The sequence below is a fragment of the Nyctereutes procyonoides genome, unplaced genomic scaffold, assembly GCF_905146905.1.
Source record: "Nyctereutes procyonoides isolate TBG_1078 unplaced genomic scaffold, NYPRO_anot_genome, whole genome shotgun sequence".
Lineage (NCBI taxonomy): Eukaryota > Metazoa > Chordata > Mammalia > Carnivora > Canidae > Nyctereutes > Nyctereutes procyonoides.
In genome coordinates this window covers 17,304,673-17,326,310 of record NW_026575122.1, presented here as the reverse complement: position 1 = coordinate 17,326,310, position 21,638 = coordinate 17,304,673, and positions in this window count along the sequence as shown.

The following is a 21,638-nucleotide window of genomic DNA, read 5'->3' as shown; positions in this document are numbered from 1 at the left end:
ATTCTTTTATTTAGGTAAAGCCTCTGCTCCTTCCTGACTTCAATGTGTACTAGATTATTTCAATCTCTTGACCTTGCTGTACATCATGACTATTCATCTCCACCTTATCCATGGGGAACAGAACACAGTCACCGACAGACTGCAGTGATGTCCACTTTGATGCACCCGGTTTTAGGTAGGAGCCAGGGAGGACATGTAATACCAGCTATGGCTACCTAGGTTTTAAGAGCTGATAGAGGACATGCAGAATTTTTTATGTCTCTAGCACAAATATTTACTATGTGCATATTTAACCAGGATGACAAATAGATACATATACGTTACCATGTCCAACTCGTCATCATAAATTACAGTTTTTGGTGACCTCACTGGAATTCTCCACAGTGTTAAAAGTGACAATATATATATAGGTACAACTGTCTAAAATACTTTCCAAATGTATTTATTATGAATCTTTTAGGTGGATATTATTACAGTATTTTTATGTAATCCAGACATATTGCATGAATCTCAACACATACAGTTGCTATGCATGACAACATCTAAGGAATTTCTCCTTACAGTTTTATTGGGGTTGGGGTAGGGTAGACAATGCATGCTTTTTTCCTTTTTAAAGGAAAAAGAAATTCAAAATGTCAAAGGCTTGTTCTATTTGATCAATGCATATATACAAAGATAGAAATATTTGGTGGGGCTTATCAGATGATACTTGAAGCCAAAGTTTCCTCCATTCACTGACTACTAGCAGATATTTCCTTGGGACCTCCTCCTCCTCGCTAACTATTTTCAATTGCCTAGATTTGAAGCCCTAGGAAGCAGTAGCTTGAACACTGTACTTGTCCCCGGTGTAATTGGGACTGCAACTGGAACTCATGGATCATGTTGTTCCAAACAGACTGTAGGAAATGAATACAGGCGATTAAGAAGAAAAGGTCCCGCCCCATCCACTTTGTGCTTTCAAAGACTTAGAGCATCAAGAGAAGCAAGACATGTGGAGAGATACAGAAGGTCAAGCTCTTTCTGGAATAGGGGGCTTCCATCTGTGGAGCAGTGGAGATCAAGTCTCTAGTTTACCTGCTTTCTAGTTCCTATGGTCTCCTTGATTAACCAAGTGGTTCATGTAGAAGCCATAATATTGTAGTTTGAGAAAAGCTCCATTGAACTGCTAATTTTGTATTTATATGAATGAATCTGGTATTTGTAAATCTTTTTCTGCAATAGCAGTGGCTCTGACCCTTGAACATTTCTATTGCAGGAAGATTCACTGTGGTATAATGGAAAAATCCCTGGAACAGGCATTAAATGTCAGAACCTAGTTTTGCCCTGACAAGCTGTTTGACCTTGGGCCTTTGTGAGCCTGGATTCTTCATCTGAAAAATACAGGTGTTTTTTTTTTGTTTGTTTGTTTTTTGTTTTTTTGTTTTTTAAACAGTGGAACACTCATTCCATTTTCCTTCAAATGAAATTGTAAATAGAATCCTATTACATATAAGACTTAAGGCTGAGTTGGGATACTCATTCAGCTTTCTCTTCACTCCTACAGCAATCTCTGAACTGTCTCTGCAGAATTCTAGGACTGAGAAAACTTTTTTTTCATTTTTTTTTTTTTTTACTGAAGTTCGATTTGCCAACATATAGTATAACACCCAGTGCTCATCCCATCAAGTGCCCTCCTCAGTGTCCGTCACCCAGTTACTCCAACCCTCTCACCCACCTCCCCTTCTGTAACCCGTTGTTTGTTTCCCGGAGTTACGAGTCTCTCATGGTTTGTCTCCCTCTCTAATTTTTCCCACTCAGTTCCCCTTCTTTCCCTTATAGTCCCTTTCACTATCTGAGGAAAACATTTTGAAAAAGATTAGATTATCAGAGTGGTTCCTGGGATCTGCTCCCAGAAATTCTGATTCAGAAGTACTGGGGACAGTGCCTAGGAATCTGAATTTAATTCTCTTCCCTTATCTGAGTAGACCTTGATTATATATTCATTTCTGAAAGTCTCTCTAAGTTACATTAGCTTTGTGAAGCTCCAGTTTGTTCATCTGCAAATATGAAGATTAAAATATCATCCTACTTCAAAGATTCTTTTTGTGTATTTAGGGATCAGATGAGATAATGTATATAAAATTACGACTTTTAAAATGACATCTGTTGAAAGATGACTTAAATACCTGACAGACTATAGAATACTATGCTATTCTAAAAATAGTGCTACGTAAAAATGCAATCCAAATAGTATAAAAAAGAGTTCAACTCCAAAACTTCTATATTAAGATCTTCTAGAAAGAAAATTCTAATTGGGTGTTTTTCTTCTGTTAGGAAAAAGAAAGTGATAAATGTATAATCTGATTGATTAAAGTAATATAGTTTTTAAAAGAATAGGTCTTACTTTTTCAAGTGTCTCTAGAAGTCTATTCCCTCATCTATAAAATGAGCATATAGATGATCTCTAGGTCTGCCAACTTAAGTATAAGCTCCTAAATTTATAAACAGCACTCTAGAGGGGATAAGTTACCTTGAAACATCTACATAGTCAGGAAAAGAATGAGGCTATTGTTTGACTCATAGTCATGTTAAACTTTATTTTTGTAGCAGCTGATATTTTCTGATGATTCTATATAATTTCCTGATTTAACAGGGCTGCTATTAATTAGCCCACAGCTAGAAGGTACTCTGGGCCAGTAGTCCCTAACCAGGCTCCTCTCAGACCTATTGAGTATAATTCTGATCACTCACATTTGGAAACCACTGCACAAGAGAGCCACTTACTGAAAACAGGATTTCTCCTGATGTGTCTCAATTAATTCTAGTCAATCAAATTCAAACAGCTGTGGATGGTGAACTTTTCAATAGTTGTGCTGAATGTACTGTGTGCATGTGCATGACCTGTCAATGGTACATCTACTGTTTTAAATATAAATAGTTCTAGTAACTATCAACATGGGTGTTTATAAGTAAAATACAATATATCTTGCTGCAATGTATATGTAGTATGCCATTTTATGGTTATGGGGAATATTAAATAGAAGTATATGAATAAGTAGGGTCATATTCTATTCCCAAAAGAAGCAAAATGAAAACCCTTTTGGGGCTTTAGTAAATTAAGTAGGGTCATATTCTATTCCCAAAAGAAGCAAAATGAAAACCCTTTTGGGGCTTTAGTAAATATGCCTAAATTTCTGGAGCATATACTGCTTTATGCATATGTATATTTGTGTAAACTCTCTATTGGCACCACATGACAAGTGCTGAGGGCTTGGTTACTCTACCTTGACTCTAGAATTTCTTTGTAGATAAAGGGTAGGGGTGCCTGGGTGGCTCAGTCGGTTAGAATTTCTTTGTAGGTAAAGGAGAAAAAGATTGTAAGAAGAGTAAAACAAAAAAATGTGGAGAAGAAAAGCTCCTATTGAATTCACTATAAATTAGTAATATTAGTATATATTAAACATATTTATAATTATTATAAATAGCTCTCATTAAGCCCTGGTATATTGGAGAAAAACTATATAATGTAGGGCTTCTTAGATTTTTTTAAATTGTCCTTGAATATCTCCTACTTTTCTTCCTTCAGCTTGGACTTCTTCCTTGCACCTGTGTTTTCTCTTATAACTGCTTAGAGGAGGTTTTTTTTTTTGGTTGTGAGACAGCTCATAACCTTAACTTTTACCTCATTATGTTCTTCTGAGCTCATTGTTTTGATTGCATCCAATGTCCAAGCTCCATTATTCTGTATCCAGTACAAATATGTACCATGGGCACTCTGAGAGTTTCTTTGGGTGTATTCAATACTAAATCATAATAAAATGCTCTTTTCATGTATTTCATATATGTTATCACAGGAATCCTAAAGGAAATACTTCAATCTGAAAGTTTGAAATACCACTTTTATAGCTGATGATCTGAGGGCTGGTTTGTGTTAGCAAAAGCAGACACCCATTCAAGCTAGCATGAATGAAGGGGTGCATCTCATGATCTTTCACTGGAAGCCAGAAAGTCTGAAATCTCATGTCCCTTCTCCTTATTGTAGATCTAAGGTCTTCAGCTAGTCTCTCGGGTTGCCATTTCCCAGGAAAGAGAATCTGCTTGGCTCAGGTGTCATGTAATAAAGTTATTCTTCCTAGGGCAGGGATTGGTGGGGAGCAGATAATACAAGAAACATCATGGGAACAGGGCAGAAGTGATGGTCTTTCAAGTAAATGACTATTGCTATTTTTTAAATTTTGGTCATAGTATCTATTTTATGTCTATCTTCTTCTTATAATGTGCTTTCAAGGTTAATGTATTTTAAAAACAAAGTTAATTCACTTCACTAGCAACTTTGTTTTATTATGATTATCATAATTATTATTTTTTCTTTTCTGATGGTATGCTGGTTTTGGGCCGGAGTGCTCCAGACCTCTTCCTTCTTCCCTCTGGCCTGTTACAGGGCAGCAGACCCTGCTATCCCATTGCTCACCTCCCAGGATAGTTTAGTTGGCTAATAAACAGCACTCATAAGAGACTGGCATGAGTGGAAGGGAGAAACGGGGTCTTCCTTCCTCAGGTATCATTTATGTCAGTGTCAGTGTCTTCTCTGGCACCTCAGGTCCCATGAGCCATTGGGGTCCAGCTTTTTCTATGCCCCAGCCTCTGGCTGTCATAACATGTCTTGCTCCCTTTGCCTTTTCAGCTTAGGGGTAGGAGCTGCTTCTTGCTATTGCAAATCACTGAGCTTCCTCTACATCCTCTTTGGTGTTTTATCTCATACCTCACCAATGTAACCAATAGGTGATTGATAGATTGCTAACAGTTTAAAGTAGTGTTTGGACAAAGTGTGATATAGCAGAAAACTTATTCTGCTTGTCTTTTTTTTTAATATACCTTATTTTTTAGAACAGTTTTAGGTTTACAGAAAAATTAAGCAGAGAGTTTTTATGTATCCTGTCTACCCTCACAGTTTCCTCTATTATTGACATTTTATATTAATGTGATAAAGATATGAGCGAATAGTGACACATTATTAACTAAAGTCCATAGCTTCCCTTAGAGTTCACTCTTTGTGTTCCACATTTTATGTATTTTGACAAATATATACTACCGTGTATACACCATTGTAGTATCATAGAGAACTGTCTTACTGTTTTAAAAATTCATTCCCCCCCCAAAAAAAAAAATCATTCCCATGTCCCACCTATTTATCCTTCCCTCCTCCTGGCAACTCCTGGTCTTTTAATGTCTTCATAGTTTGCCTTATCAGAGTGCCATATAGTTGGAATCATACCAACTTTTCAGATTGGCTTCTTTTACTTAATAGTGTACATTTAAGTTTACTCCATATTTTTTTTTGTGGCTTAAAGTCAATTTTTCAAATTGCTGAATAATATTCCCTTGTATAGATATACCACAGCTTGTCTATTCATTTACACATTGAAGGACTCCTTGGTTTCTTTCAAGTTTTGGCACTTAAGAATAAAGCTGCAGTAAACATTTGTGTGGACATACAATTTTTAATCATTTGCATAAATACCAAGGAATGCAATTGTTGGATGATATGATAAGAGTCTGTTGTTTTGAAGAAACTGTCAGACTGTCTTCCAAAGTTGCTGTGCCATTTTGCATTCTCACTAGCAATAGAGGAGAGTTCCCGTTGCTTCACATCCTCATCAGCATTTCAATGTGTTGGATTTTAGCCATTCTAATAGCATTTTCCCACTACTAATAATAACCAGTCTTTTCTGGTGGTGAAGAGATTATGTCAGTGACTATATTACAACTATCTGTAAGCATGTTTTATTAATTGTTCCTATTTCATAAGGACGTACTGTTTTGAAAAACTTGTTATACATGTGCTTCTTTTGGCTCCCATTGTTTGTCTGTCTTTTGGTCTGTTTTTCTTGTATTTCTTAATTGGCAGTAAAACCAGAATTAAGAGTGTGTGTGTGTGTGTGTGTGTGTGTGTATGTACATACTATGTGTGCAGTGTGTATCTAAGTATCCATACACAAGGAAAGTGAATAAAAGTTTTCCTGTATTGGCTACAAGCATTATCCCTATCCATGTTTTCTTTGTTAGATACACAGACTAGTAAGTTTAAATTATTATTTACTATGGTGGCCTGTAATTTAGGAAGAAGGAACAAGATTGTGCCCTTTCATGATCATTCTGGAAAATGTTCGAGGACTTAATCTATTTCTGCAATGTCTTTTCTGTCCATTCCCAAAGCTACAACCTCAATTCCAGCCTTCCTGTCTCAGTTGATTTATTGCAACAATCCGCTGAATGGTGTTCTTGACTGCATACTCTCATTCATTTACTCCATGGATAAAATGTCATGAAGAATCTATTGTGTGTCAATATTGTGCTGACAGGGATATACAGACAAGTGAGATATGATCTCTGCCATCAACATGTTACATTATAATATTATATTACAGTATATTATTTCAATATCATAGTAGAGAAAATTAGGCAGTGACATGCTCAGAACAGAGTTTTGTAGGTCAAACAATAGATAGCACACAATAATCATGTTTCTTCATGAATACTTCTAGGTAATTAGTTTTGGGTGGGAGACTATGCTATGTACTATGGCTATAGCATGATCTCAATAAATATGTGTTGAATCTGTGAAAGGATGGATTCTCCCTCTCTGAATGTCAACCAGATTTTCTTATTTGCAATTTGAGGATGTATAATTCTTAGGAAAGCATAAATCTCACTATTCTTCCCACCCAAAGGCCCAGATTTACCTGAACAATAATAAAACATACTTTCTCTGTTTCTACAGAAAGCAGCAAGTCACTGTTTAGAATATCACTTGTTCTTCCCTTGAGTTTTGATTCAGGCATATATAATACTCTATAAATATCCTACAATCTTGACCTACTGTTTAGCTACAGTTGTTTTCTACTCTGGCTCAGGGTAGCCTGTATCTAGAGATTTTTGTACTGTGTAGAAGTCAGAAGTCTTCCCTGCAAAGAGGGCTCCTTCTTGGGACCTCTGTGGGAAGGAAGTGGTAAACACATGGAGTTACCATATGAAAATGGCAAAAACTGACCCACACACATGTATGATAATGCAACTGACAAAACTGCACCTTGTAGTCTCTAACAGTCAAGCTGGCTTGATACATGAGTTGTTATTGGACACTTTTTATGTGGCTAATCAGGTGCGAGGCACTTATTACATGTGTTATTACCCTTGGAATAAACATGCTACAGAATTTGTCAGCAAGGAGATGGTATGATGAGAATAGCTCTGGGGAGATGGCTGAGTACACAGAAGTGGCCTCTGCAGAGAAGCTTGTATTTGAGTTATAAGGTAATAGGGAAACCTTGTTGTGGGAACAAAACCTAATAAAAGCAGTGCTTCAGGAAGACTTCCATGGCATTGCTCCCCCCAAGCCCAGGGAGGATGACATGTGAGGTAGACCTTGGCAAAAAAGGCCTGTGCTTGAGATGAGCTCAAAAGTTCTCTTTTGATCCCAGCACCTTGTTCCCTGGAGCATCTTATAACCCTTGCTGTGTCTGGCTTTTGTGTGCTCTGCCCTTCTAGTTTGGAAGTACACTCAGCTCCAAAGGGAGAGATGAGAGGGTCAGCAGAACAGATGTGGCAGTTGACCCATGAAAGGGAATAAGGTCAAGCCAAGAGAGTCAGGACTCAAACCTGGGGAGGGTGGGGCGGGGGAAGAAGAGTCAGTGGAAAAACCAGAGGGCTTTGCAGCAAGAGCGAGACATAAACAATGAATCGGGCTACGGAAATATCAGCAAAAGCAAGTTTTAGAAGGAAGGAGTGCTTTTTGGTATGAAGGGCAGTAGTGTCTGTTAAGAACCTAGGAAGTCTATACCATAATCCCAGTTAAAATGGATTACTCTTCCTCTCTCATCACTTCATACAGCTATAACTTTTTAAAAGATCAAATATCAGCCTCATGACCTTTTTTTTTAAAAGATTTTATTTATTTATTCATGAGACACACACACAGAGAGAGAGAGAGAGAGAGAGAGAGAGAGAGAGAAAGGCAGAGACACAGGTAGAGGGAGAAGCAGGCTCTATGCAGGAAGCCTGACATGGGACTTGATCCCAGGACTCCAGGATCACACCCTGGGCTAAAGGCAGTGCTATACCGCTGAGCCACCCATGCTGCCCAGCCTACGACTTTTTTTTTTTTTACACATATCTCAGTCATTATAGCCAGTTTATTAGGTAGCTATCATCAACATCATCATTTATTTATTACAGATGGAAGAACACTAACTCAGAGACATTAAATGCCTTGCCCAGGTTTGCACAGCTAGGAAAGCTGGAATTACAAGTCAGGTTTGTCTGTTTCCCAAGTCTCAGGTTTTAGTATCAGCATTATTTTCTGGCACTTGAGAATTTATATATGTGTCCTCCTCCTCAAAAAAAAAAAAAAAAGTTAAATCCCCTTTCTATTGCTTTTTTCCCTACACCAGCTTACACTAATAGTAGGAACACAACACAGAGCAACTGAAAGGCTGAGAGAAGTGGACTGATAAAGAACAGACTATAATAGATTAGGTGATAGAGAAGTACTTGTTACCTCTTGAAACCAGATTGCAAAGGAGTTACCGCCTTTGGTTTGGTATTCTAAATTGGGTTTACTAGTCGCTCTCTTACGTAGTATCTAGGCATCTCCAGATTTGCATTCCAATTTATCTGTCTGGTCTAAGAATTATCTGGGAAGCCTGTGTGTCTCAACTGGTTAGGCATCCAACTCTTGGTTTCAGCTCAGGTCATGATCACAGACTTGTGAGACTGAGCTTCACATCATGCTCCACACTCAGCAAGGAGTCTGCTTGACAGGCTCTCCCTCTGCCTCTCCTCCTCCTTTCTCTCTCAAAATAAATATTTTTTTTTAAAAAAAGAATTATGACCCCATGGCCATAACTGTCACAGGTAACATTCTAAATCTAGAATAATTTTTGACTCACTGTTCCTTCCCATCTCCTGAACATGCTGTCTATCCAACAGAGCTCTTATTTGCATAGTTTTCTACAGTTTTCTAAATGCTATTCAGGCTGATCTTGGCAAAAGAAGACTCAAGGAGTGTTGAGTGAAATGGAATTATTTTGCTCATTCTGAATATAATATTTGATTTGTCCCTCCTTGTCATCTGAAAGGGAGACTACCTACAGACTAAAAATAAATAGAGTGCAGAAGGCTGCAGATCCTTGAATAAATATGCTATGCTAAAGGCCTGAATAGTTAACTCCATTTACAGACACTCCTGTGCAAATTAGATAGTTGGATTTTCCCGTAGGTAAGTGAATGTTGGAGGATATTTAAAATCAGGGTGGTAGATGGCCTTTTTATTAAAATTTTTAAAAAGGAGTGTGTGCAATAGAAGTTTGCATTTGAATGAATCACATGGATCACTGGATTCACATTGGCTATCACAGATAAAGAAATTGAGATGAGCTAATTGGCCTTAAACATCACAAAATTAAGAAGGTGGGGAGTTCACCAGACTCTGTCTTGGCCTGTTCTCTGGTTACCATGGGAATCTGCCACCCAACCGCGTTGCAAATCCTCCCCTCAATTCCCCTGAAACAAAATACTGACATTTTAAGTGTTCTCAATCTTAAGTTATAAAATTTGTTTTGGGATATTATACCAAGGTTCATTTCTTGATGCATATATAATAAAATAATTGGAGGTATACAGAACATGGTTCTAGAGCTAGTTTGATTCACCGACTTAAGAAATGTTTACTGAACTCCTGCTCTATGCCAGGTACAGTACTAGACATGCTAGACCAAAGGGGTGCAATGGCGAGGAAGACATGGGCCCTAAACTCTAGGAACTTCAAGGATAGTGAAACTGGCTTCTTGTTCTGCCACTTAGGAGCTTAATACTGGGTTAGTTACCTGACCTCTTGGAGTCTCAATTGCCTCATTTATATAATGGGATAAAAATAGCTCATAGAGTTACTGTATAAAGAAAAGCATACACAAAAGTGCTAATATACAAGAGCTTAGTAAATGGAGCTATTATTACCAGCTTTTACAAGCAAGGAAACCATAGTCCAGAAAGGCTGAGCAAAATGCTGAAGGTCACACAGTAGTAGGCCATCTGATTCATCCACAGGTCCAGATTTCTAGCTTGGGGAATCTCTGAACATGCTCAAGGATGCCCCCTTCACTTAAATTTTGATGACTTTATCTTGTGTCATAGTTGCTTTCTGTAGTATATTTTACATTGCAATCTCTTGGAATGAAGAAGCAGATGATCCAATGTCAAGGGCGATTTAGTAGGTGTTAAGGGGAAAAACCTCTGATGTTCCCGAATTGAATTCTTCATTTCTCATAATGAAAGAAACTTCACAGTCCATTTAATACATTCTCCCTGTTTGGTCTTTCAAATTAAGTCCGTACTACTGGCTCTCTTAAAAGCTAGCTAGTGTTAATTTTAAAGGATGCTTGAGTATCAGATAAACATCATATGAAAGCACACCCATGGTTACAGAGCTCTCCTGTTCAAACAGTATGTTCTTTTCACACCAATGTGGTGGGTTTGCTACTGTGTAAGGGGAGGTGAAGACATAACTGGAGCTCATTCAGTAAAACTCAAATTACTTTCAGAAAGATTTAAATTTAAAGGTGAATGAAATTTGAATAAGTACCAGTATTTTCCGTTATCCTATACCAAACTTCATTTTAGAGAAAAAAATTCGGTTACCTCTTTCAGGACTCAGTATTAGTGAACTCACTCTGGAGAAAGGTGAGGAAGAGGTCCTCATCATCGGCTCCACCTCTCTGCTCCTTCGTCCTCATCAGCCATTTCTTCCACAGGGCTTCTCCTGCCTTGGGATCACTGGGAGTTTGTTACAAAGGTGGATTCCTAGTGTTCATCAGACCAACTGAATCTGGTCTTCTGGGGGTGGTGTGGAGTGGGTTTGAGAGAATCTACAATTTAAACAAGCTCTCCAGGTGACATTTTCCCCATAATAAAGTTTGAGAACAACTGCAGGTGTGTCTGTTTATTGTTTCACTCTGGTCCTTGTTTTTAACCAGTGGTTCTCAAACCTGGTTGCATGTGAGAACCACCTGGCAAGTTCTGAAAAAATACTGATGCCAGAACCCCACCCACAGTGATCCTGAAATAACTGGTCTGGGATTGAGCTAGCCACCAGTATTTTCTCCAAGTGATCTTCATTTGAAGCCAGAGTTGAGAGCCACAGCAATGCTTCTGAGATCCCCACCTGATGCTTTCACATATCCACCCTCTATCTCTGTGTTCTGCCCCCTTTCTATTACTTTCCAATTTGCTGCTTCTCTTCCTTGCTTTGTACATCCCTAACTCCTGACAGATGGAATTCACAGACCATTTGGCATATGAAAAGGGATACTGTAAAGCACAAAAAGCAGGAAGTCACTCTGTATTTAACGTCTGTATTGCTGGCTTTTAATATCCAGGAAGGTTGTGTTCCAGTCATCGTCCTATAATTTAAATGCTGCCCTTTGCTCCTGGCTCTGTGATTCTGATTATGGAGGTGACACACCTTAAAAATCAAGCAAAAGAAAAAGAGTGATTGGTCCTATTGCTGCTGATGTCTCAATATACTATTAGAGATGGGGGAGGATGGTGGGACACACTGAACCAAATGGTATATATTTTGTGATCTTAGGAGACTCAGGTTGAAGACTGGAGTCAGTCCATTTCCTTCATTACACAACATGGAGAGATTTATTTCATCTCTTGGATTTTTGTGACTATTGTTTCATTCATTATCTTCATTTAATAAATATTTATTGGGCACTATGTAATGAGAATGAAGGATCTATAACCATATGTAACACTGTGGGTGAATCTTACTAATATAATGTTGAACAAAAGAATCCACACACAGAAGTAATGTACTGTAGGGGATCCCTGGGTGGCGCAGCGGTTTGGCGCCTGCCTTTGGCCCAGGGCGCGATCCTGGAGACCCGGGATCGAATCCCACGTCGGGCTCCCGGTGCATGGAGCCTGCTTCTCCCTCTGCCTGTGTCTCTGCGCCTCTCTCTCTCTCTCTCTCTCTGTGTGTGTGTGTGTGTGACTATCATAAATGAATAAAAAAATTAAAAAAAGAAGTAATGTACTGTATAATTTATATAAAATAAAAGCAAATTCAAAATTAATCTACACTATTATAAACCAGGATTGTGATTACCCATAGGGATGTATGGACTGGAAGGGGTAGAGTTGGGGACTTCTGGTGAGCATGCAATGTTCTATTTCTTAATCTGGGTGCTGCATGAAGAATATGTTCAATTTGTGAAACTTTTCTGAGGTTTTTACTTATGATTTGGACATGTTTTTGTAACTATTTTATATTTTCATAGAACTTAAAACTACATAAAGAAAAAAAAATTCATGGGCACTGCAAGACCCTAGGGTTTCAGAAGTGAATAAGTCAAACGTGTACCTGCCCTCTCAGTAAATGCAGTCAGGTGGGGAACATAGGCAAGTGCCAGCACATACACTTTGACAAGGTTTCCCAGGGAAAAAGACAGCTAAGAGATTTAAAGTGTAAATAGATTGGTATAAGTAATGAGGAAAGGGAGAGTGCTCACAGTTGCAAGAACATCATGGACCAAGATCTGAAAGATGAAGGCATGGTGGGACAGAAAGGAATGCCCTTACAAAGTTGTGTTTTCTTCCGGTGCCTGCAATCCTCCCTAACAACAAGGGCTATTTTCCAAACAACCACAATAACGGTGAACTGAAAAGAAGCGATTAGGTCCATTCATTGGGAAGTTTGAGGCATGTCTCTCAACCACTAGGTTTCTCAGTTTCTTTTTCTGTAAAATGATGACAAGTAAGAAGCCCCACCTCTCCACAGGGAAGTAAAGAAGATAAGATGGAATCCTAATTGGAAACATGCTCCCTAAATGCAAGGAGCTACTATTACTATTCCATCATATTTAGTCTTGGAGAGGATTTCCCTGTACTTTCTTTTGCACCTGATGTTAGATGATATAAAATGTCTGTTCCCTCTAACGTTACATTCATAGGAGAGGCATTTCTGGTATCTAGAAAAAGGACTAGAATCAGACCCTCCTTCACTGTCATCTTTGAGATGGGATCTTTCTGTGTCTACCTTTGCCATTTTAGTTCATTCTATGTGTCCCAAAAGTTGCTCCCGAAGGGTATGCTTCTCTTGGAGTTGCTCTCAGCATGTTTTAGTTAGAGAACTGGTACCACCATCAACAGATTGTGTACACAGCTTTGGTCTGCAACCAGGAAGTTAGTCTGGAACCTCGACTTCCTACATGGAAAGACCCAATGACTACCCACAGACTCTCTCTCCTGCTCACTAATGAAGAAAATCACAGATGTCACTTTATGATTACTCCCCTGTTTTATTAGTTGTCTAAGAAGATAAATGAAAATCCTTCCTTTAGCACTTGTGTGTTTGAAAATTGCTCTAGTAGGAAAGGCCAGGTTTATGTGTAATCGTTATTTAACTATTAATGAAACTATAAAACTATAATCACAATTTAAACCATAAATCACAAAGTTAGAGATGACTTGTATGGCTGCCTAAAATTTCTGTATTATGTTCAGTGTATGGTATTTTGAGGGGTGACTCTGCCTCAACCATGAACCCTCCCTTGACTCTGAAATAATTTCTGTAATCATTATATATAACTATGGTAGGTATTATTTTTAATATTAGGCAAATTATGGAGAACTGTCTCATAGAAAATGCCATGAAAATCATTCAAATAGTTCTGTCCAAGATAAAATGGTAGCTGCTGAGTATATAGTAGTACATAGCGTTAGGAACAGTGTGACTGAGGAATTTATTACGTATTTATTTGCTTTCAGTATCTTGGGTATCCAAGGGCCTTCTGTGTATTGAATTTGTGCCATGGTCTTTGAGTTCAGGGATCCTGGGTATGAGTTAGGCCATTCTCTTTCTCATATCTACCCTGTAATTCTTTCCTTGCCTGTGCCCAGACTGTTCTTAAATCCATCCACTAAGATTTTTTTGCACTGATTACACATATTACACTGATGTTTAGCTGCCTTTAAATCTGCTTTCCTTATATTTGCTTTAGAGATTATATACTTTCCTTTGTTTCTTTTAACATTTAAAATGATCTCGGGTTGCTTTTTACTGCAACTATAGTTATGCTCTTTGTTGCATCAGCAGATTCTTCTGTGATGGTTTGTTCCCTTCTGCTTATAAATTTTGACCCTGACCTCCTTTTCCATTCACACTCTCCCACATGCCCTGGCTGAGGGACTCAACATTCAGTGAGACTCAGTCTCCTAAGACAGACCCTCTCTTGTACCTTCCTTGTACCTTCTCTTGTACCTTTCTATATATGCTTCACTATTTTCAGAACTGCCTTCACCTCTACTTCAGAAGTAAAGGGTAACACTGATTTCTGAGCCACTGTGCTATGGAACTATACTCTTCTATTTTAATTTTATCCATATGATAAGAAAGAGCCACATTTGAAAGGCTCCACTGAGAATATTTTAAAACCTATAAAGCACATTAAATATGACCAATGGGTGGTTAATTGCTTTACTGTTCATATATTAATAAAGCATACATATATTGATCACATACCATGCATCAGGCCCCTTCTGGTCACTGGACACCCAAAGCTGAGCAGAGCATATCTAGTTGAGGAGATTGACAAGTGAACAATTCTGTGATCTGATAAACAGTATTATTGAATTATGACAGAGTTCTGAAAAATCAGGTGGTATTAATTACTACAGCATTGTATGGATATTTACTTTGTGTCAGGCACTGTGTCAAAGTTTTGATTTTGGTAATAACCTTGAGAGGCAGCTGACACTGAAAAACATATGTTAATATTCTCATTTTACAAATGAGAAAACAGGGGTCATCCCGTGAGCAGGAGTTATATCCCTAATAAGTAGCAACACTGGCTTTTTCAAGCATCTCTCTCCTACTCTAAACCATTTCTTATAAGTACAAACTGGTGTGTGTGTGGGGGGGCACTTCATGGAGGGGATGGCAGCTGAACTGGGACTTGGCTGAGTGGATATTAGCCAGTCAGGGTTGCTCTTGGAAGAGAGCAGTCACATAAGCATGGGAAGGATCTAGGAATGGGAGCAGTCTACTGTGACAGGCACAGGGAACACTGGCCATGCAAGAGAGCCTAGAAAGGGAGAAGGGACTGGATCCTGAAGACTTCACAGCCACCATCTTCTCTCATATGAGCCAGCTCTAGCACATCACTGGGATTGGGGAGAAAAGTAAAGGGGTTGAGGGTCAGATTGAGAGCTGGGATAAGTATATTATTGACATGTATTAAAACAAGGAAAATATAAAGTTAAGATATTAGCAGTTGTGTGTGAATTCTCTGCTCCATTTGCCTCACGTATAATGGTACCACAGAGCTACCGTCGAATGAGCAGGTAGGGTGTACCTACCATCCCAATGCGGTGTTTACCCTGTAAACAGTTACTGCTTCACTGCACCCTCCTTCCCTCACTGCACAGCATCTGTTTCAGTTGATTATTGGACTCCACCTCAAAGGTTTCAACCAGCAACTTCTTAAAAAAAATGATTTGCCGTGGCTGAACTTTGTGAGGAAGAAAATCACTTCCCCCTCCCCCGCAAGCTCCCTGTGTTCCAGGGAGTATGTGTTCTATTTAATGAATTCAGTCAACTAAGCTAAATAAATAATAATAATAGTAATAATAATAATAATAATAATAATAATAATTTGTGATAACATTTAGAGGAATGCCAGTGATCTTTGGTGTTTTGCCCTTTGGGGGACATATGCACATTTGATTGTCACCTAGGTAGAAATATCTTCCTATAATGTACATCACTCAGGTGGTGTGCTGCATAGTGGTTTTTTTTCTTTCTTTCTTCCTTTTTTTCTTTTCAATGCAACAGTGACAGATTTTCAATTTGTATGACAAATAATGTTTTGAGGCATTTTTCTACATTCACAAAGAGATTCCTATGTTTACTAGTGTGTATTTTAGAGGAAATGAAGTCATAAAAAAAATTGCTACTTGCTGTGGCCCTTTGTTGAAACAGATATTTTCCTCTCAGGTACATGTGTACAGGGATTAAACACAGGCCATCTGAGCATATTATTTCACTTGAAATCCCAATTAAAGTGTCTCATAACTATTACAAGTTTAGATGAACTTGTGTTCTTGGATTGTGTTCACTGTCAGCCACTCTTTTTATCTCAGTGCTGGATAATCACTAAATTCTTGTATTTATTTCCATTTCCCCAATTAGCTTAAGTTGTTAGTGCAAATTTATATGTCCTGGTTCTTCTAAGTTCTTGCCAATTACTTTGCAACATTGAACACTTTAACTGTGCTTGCTCTGGGGTACTCGCAATGAAATAGTAATTAACTGAGATACTTGCCTTGTTTCCTTGAAAGTTAAGAGAATAGGATTATACTCCAATAAACAGGCTTAAAGCAAAATCATGACAACTCTTTTGATAACAAATTTTTAATCATAATGTACATGTAATTCATTTTTTATATGCATAAAACTACAGAAATGAAAACAAACCAAATTAGGTTTTGTCAGATATAATGAAATGCTAATAGATCAAGTCTGGCTTGGCTCAGAGATACTCTGCAATGTACATGACGTTTTAAATGAATTGTAAAATGTTAATAAAGTAGAAATCTTGACCAAATCTAAGTAATCTGATGAGTTCTGCTATAGATATAAAGCAAATAGAATTTTCTCCTTACTGAGTTTGTATCTTTTAAAAATTCACTTATGGTTATTGAAGAACAGACTTAGAAATAATTTTTAAAATATTCTAAAATTATTCTCTTCTGAATACCTTCAGTATTTTGGTTATTCTCCTGTAGAGAAAAGTGATATGGGGATTAATTATCCCAAATGTCTCAATAGTTAAATTGAATTTCAGACACACTTAGGGGCAATCTTTATTTTAGCAACATTTCCTGAGTTTCTAATAATGCGTCTGGATAAAGATACTAAGGAACCAAAAAGATACTAGGGAATAAATCTGTGTGTGTGTATATATACAGTTGATCCTTAAACAACATGAGTCTGAACTGCATGGGTTCACTTACAAATTTTTTTCAGTAAATACAATACTGTGCTATAAATGTAATTTCTCTTCCTTAAGTTTTTCTCTTTTTTTAAGATTTTCTTAATAACATTTTCTTTTCTCTAGCTTACTTTATTATAAGAATACAGTATAATACATATATAAAATATGTTTTAATTGACTGTTCTTGTTATCAGTAAGGCTTCTGATCAACAGTAGGCTATTAGTAGTTAACTTTGGGGGAAGTCGAAAGTTATATTTAGATTTGTGACTGTGCAGGAGTCCATGCTCTTAATTCCTGTGTTGTTCAAGGATCAACTGCATATATACATGGAATATATGTATATATCGTGTATATATATATACATATATATATATATAATGTGTGTATGCATGTGTGTGTGTGTGTACTTTCCAATCCATTCTGATTTTAGAAGCTGTTTTATTGAGCACTCTAGAAGCCTAAAATCTAGAGATCTTGTGAGAGGATTTTTTGTGTTGTGGGACTGTCAGATACTTGGTTTGGGATAGACTGAGATGGAGATGAGGGACATCTGAGTTGGGAAGTTCTGCAGGTGACACCAGAGGAAGAGAGTCTGTCGCTGTATGAAGGTATAGTGTCTTCAGTAGAAGCAGCAACCACTTACTCCTTTGCTTCTTTAAAGTCTTCAACTTCAGCTTACTGGGAGATCATTTCTTTTTTAATGTCAATATGTCAATCCAGTATTCCTAAACTTCCTACCCTGTCCCATTTTTATCCATTTGGATTTATCATGATCTAGCATTCCCCTATATATTGTATTCATAAGTTATTGCTCATCTCCTCTTCCTATGCTCCATGAGGGAAGAGACCGTCGTCTATTCTCTTTGTTTTTGTTTCCCAAAAGTGCCTAGAATTTAAGAAGTATTGAGTAAATAAGTGTTGTCTAAACTGTTGGGTAACCTAGTTTAATATCTTGGTTAGTTCCATATATTTTATGGTTATGTTACTCTCCTTCTCTTGCAAGTAGAGCTACAAAGCCAGATATTTAAATCAGCATAGTCTTCCTTCCTTTCTCTATGATTTAGGAGCAAGTCATTGGCCTGAAAGGGAAGAAAGAACCTAAACTGACACGGGGCTGATCTGGGACCTGGAAAAACTAAAGCACCATGAAGAGGTCTTTATGCTCTAGTCTATACTAATTCAAAGAGGCCCAGAATTTGCCTCAGTGTCTCAAACTTATAGATAGGAAACATTGATTTTTATTCTGTTTTGTCACTAATTTACTATGTGACATCGAGCAAATCACTGTCCTGGTTTCATTGTTTATAACATGGGGATAATAGTTTTAAATGTGTAAGATGCTGTGCATTTGTGAACACGTTATTCTTTTTATTGCTTTTTTTAAAGGTATTTTCATAAGACACTATATCTTTATGTGTAGAATAAGATGTTGAGGCATAATGAATACTTTCTTTAGGTGGTATATTTGCTTAATGTGCACGTGAAATGTTTCCTGGTTTAGAATATCAAAGATTTCTGTAAAGTAGGATGTTGAGGGCTATCTTTTTAATTCAAACACGAATATCAGTTACTCTGTCGGCAAGCAGAGAACGCAGTTTGGGTATCTGTGATCAGTGCTTTTGGCTGCGAGGATACTGGATCTGAAGTGAGATCCTGCGTGGCGATTGCATGGAGGACCTGTGGGGAAGGCTTGGGCAGGTAATGGGCACTGACGAGGAATGAGCTTGTCATGAACCAGCCCATCAGGTGCAAGGGCCATAAAATGAGGCCGTGAGGGACATGGTGTTCCTGATGGCAGTAGTAAATCTGCTTCAAATAAAGTGAACTGTTTGCTTAAACTTTCCTATGTACTGTCAGACCTTTGGCTCTGAGAACCAACTCCATATAGAAGTGAGCTCACCCAGAGGCTGTAGGACACAAAGACTCAAAGTACAGATTGTCACATCAAAATTATGTTTAGTAACACAAAGCTCTCTTGAAATATTTGGCATGTTGCTTTCTAGAACTTTCTAGCTTAGACAGAATTGTCCCTTCTTCTATTATTTTTCTTTTAGCAGAACATGTGAAACTAAGTTCTCACCTGATAAAATACATATATATATCCAGCTCTCTGACAAATCTACAGGTTTTAATTTTAATTTCATATTAAAATCATACAAGGAAAATTATTTAGCATCCCAAGTAAGCATTGACTGCACTTATTCCCATGGACATTTCATGTTTTATTTTTATTTTTACATGGACATTTTTCTACTTCCTTTTCTCCAGTGAAGATTGTTTCAAATAAAGCTGTCTGATATAGAAAGACATGGTTGCTAGGGAGCCAGAGTCACAACGGCTGATGTTACTAAGGAGGATACAGAGGTGAGTCCCTGATTATAGAAGAGAACCATTTTTCATTCTCCTTGAAAGTGAGTCTTTATATACCGATGACAGGTTCACTAACTTGGTTAGGAATAAGACTTCAGAAAGAAATATGAAATTTTAATATGTTTCCTTGGAGTGATATAAATCTAAATATATTTCTCCCAGATGAATGAATGGGGTTTATGCCCACTTCTAGCTTACTATATGGTGAAAATGCTTTTAGAAAATCCCACAAGCTGCAAATCCTTTGGTTTATAACTGGGCAAGCTCTCTTAGACTTTGGGCTCATCACCTAGGTGGGATGATAAATCTCCGCCTAGTATTTCTTTCTTCTTCGCATTCGGTTAAGTATAAGTCAATAAACATTCACTGAGATCTACTACGTGCTAGGCATTTTACTAAGGGCTTTTCATACATTTCTCACTTAATTTTATAATCCTGATGCAAGGTATTATTATTATTTTAATAAACACTAGCAAATATTCTAGTCAGTGGAGAAGGCAGGAGTTGAATCCCATTTAGTATCACTAACTTATATCTATTAAAACATTTTCTAAAGATGAATAGAATAAATCCATAAACACATCAATTTCATATAAACCACACCACCCGTACTTTTTCTGTTAGTTTTACTAATGCTTCTGAAAAATCCATAAATGGTAAATTTAGTGAAATACTTTCAGGAGATTATTCTGGCTTTTGAAAACAGAATGTGTTGCTTAGTTTTACCATTACATAGTTTAATTTTAAGGTGTCTTGTTGTTTGGGTTCCCTGTAGGATGCTATTAATGCCAACAATTAAATTTAATTAAAACTTACTGAGTAGATATCTTGTATACGATATTGTGCTAGAATAGGTAAGACAGTCATTGTGAAGCTTTCTACACAACGTGGTGGGGATATTGCCAGATGGTAAAAGGAACACATTTTGAGTAGAGATCTTTTTTTTTGAAGTAATCTCTATGCCCAATGTGGGGCTCAAACAACCCCGAGATCAAGAGTCACATGCTACACTGACTCAGCCAGCCAGGCACCTTCTGAGTAGAAATATTTTTTTAAGGTTTATATATTTATTTGAGAGAAACAGAGCATGATGGGGGAGGGAAAGAGAGAGAGAGAGGGAGAGACTCTCCAGCAGACTCTCCGCTAAGCATGGAGCCCAGCATGGGGCTTGACCCTGAGATCATGACCTGAGCAGAAAATCAAGAGTTGGACATTTAACTGATTGAGCCACCTAGGTGCCCCAAGCAGAAATCTCAAATGTCTCTTCAGTATTTGAAATTGGCAAATAGTAAACTTTATCTTCTTCAAATTTAGATAACTTCAGTCACCTGTAACCTAGAACACTTTACTGGAGTTCCAAGGTCAAAGCCAAAGAGTAACTATCCACAACTTCTTCTGAGATTATGGAGTTTTCATCGTTACCAGCATGCACTCACAGAATGTGAATAAGAGCAGATGGAATCGACTAATATCCTTTAAGAAAAGGTTGTGAATGTTGGGGTTCACATGTGAAGAAGTCATGAACCATACTGAAGAATATTGGCACCCTATTAACCTGAGAAACCACATCCTGTAGCCCAGAATATCTTTTAGAAAGCAAAAGTGAATTAGAAGAGAGAGAGAATTGTTCTTGGAGAGCAAACGATATGACTTGAGTGAGATTTATTGAGGCAATTATTGTGTCTGGGTTTTCAAAAGTGCTGGAAAATCTTATGATCACCACTAGGCACTTGTAGTCTGGTCAGTGGAGATATAAGAGAAAGATTATATAATGCTTCTGAGTATAGATTTATTGGCCATGGAAATTAGGATTGAGTCTTCTCCATGTAGTACTTTTTCCCATGTTAGTTTTTTTTTTTTTAGTTGTTTTTTTTTTTTTTTTTTTTTTTTTTAAAGAAAGTTTGATCTCTTCCTCTGAAATACTTGTTTGTTGATTAATGTTAGGGGCAGGACATTTGATTAGGCAGATTGGCTTAAATATAGCAAATGCCACCCAGCTTTAATAGAGGTTGGTAAGAAATGTGGGGTTTTGGGATTACTACCTTAACGGTTATCTGCGAACCTGACACCCTCAGTTTCTTATCTCAGAGGGTGTGGACAAACCTTTACATGACTCCAGTTTTAGAGATGGTGGCACTGTGCATTAGACATCAGCCTTTGCAGCAGACCTGAGCCTTGAACACAAACCGGGATAAGAGATTTATGGGAAAGACAAGACTTGTTACTCAAAC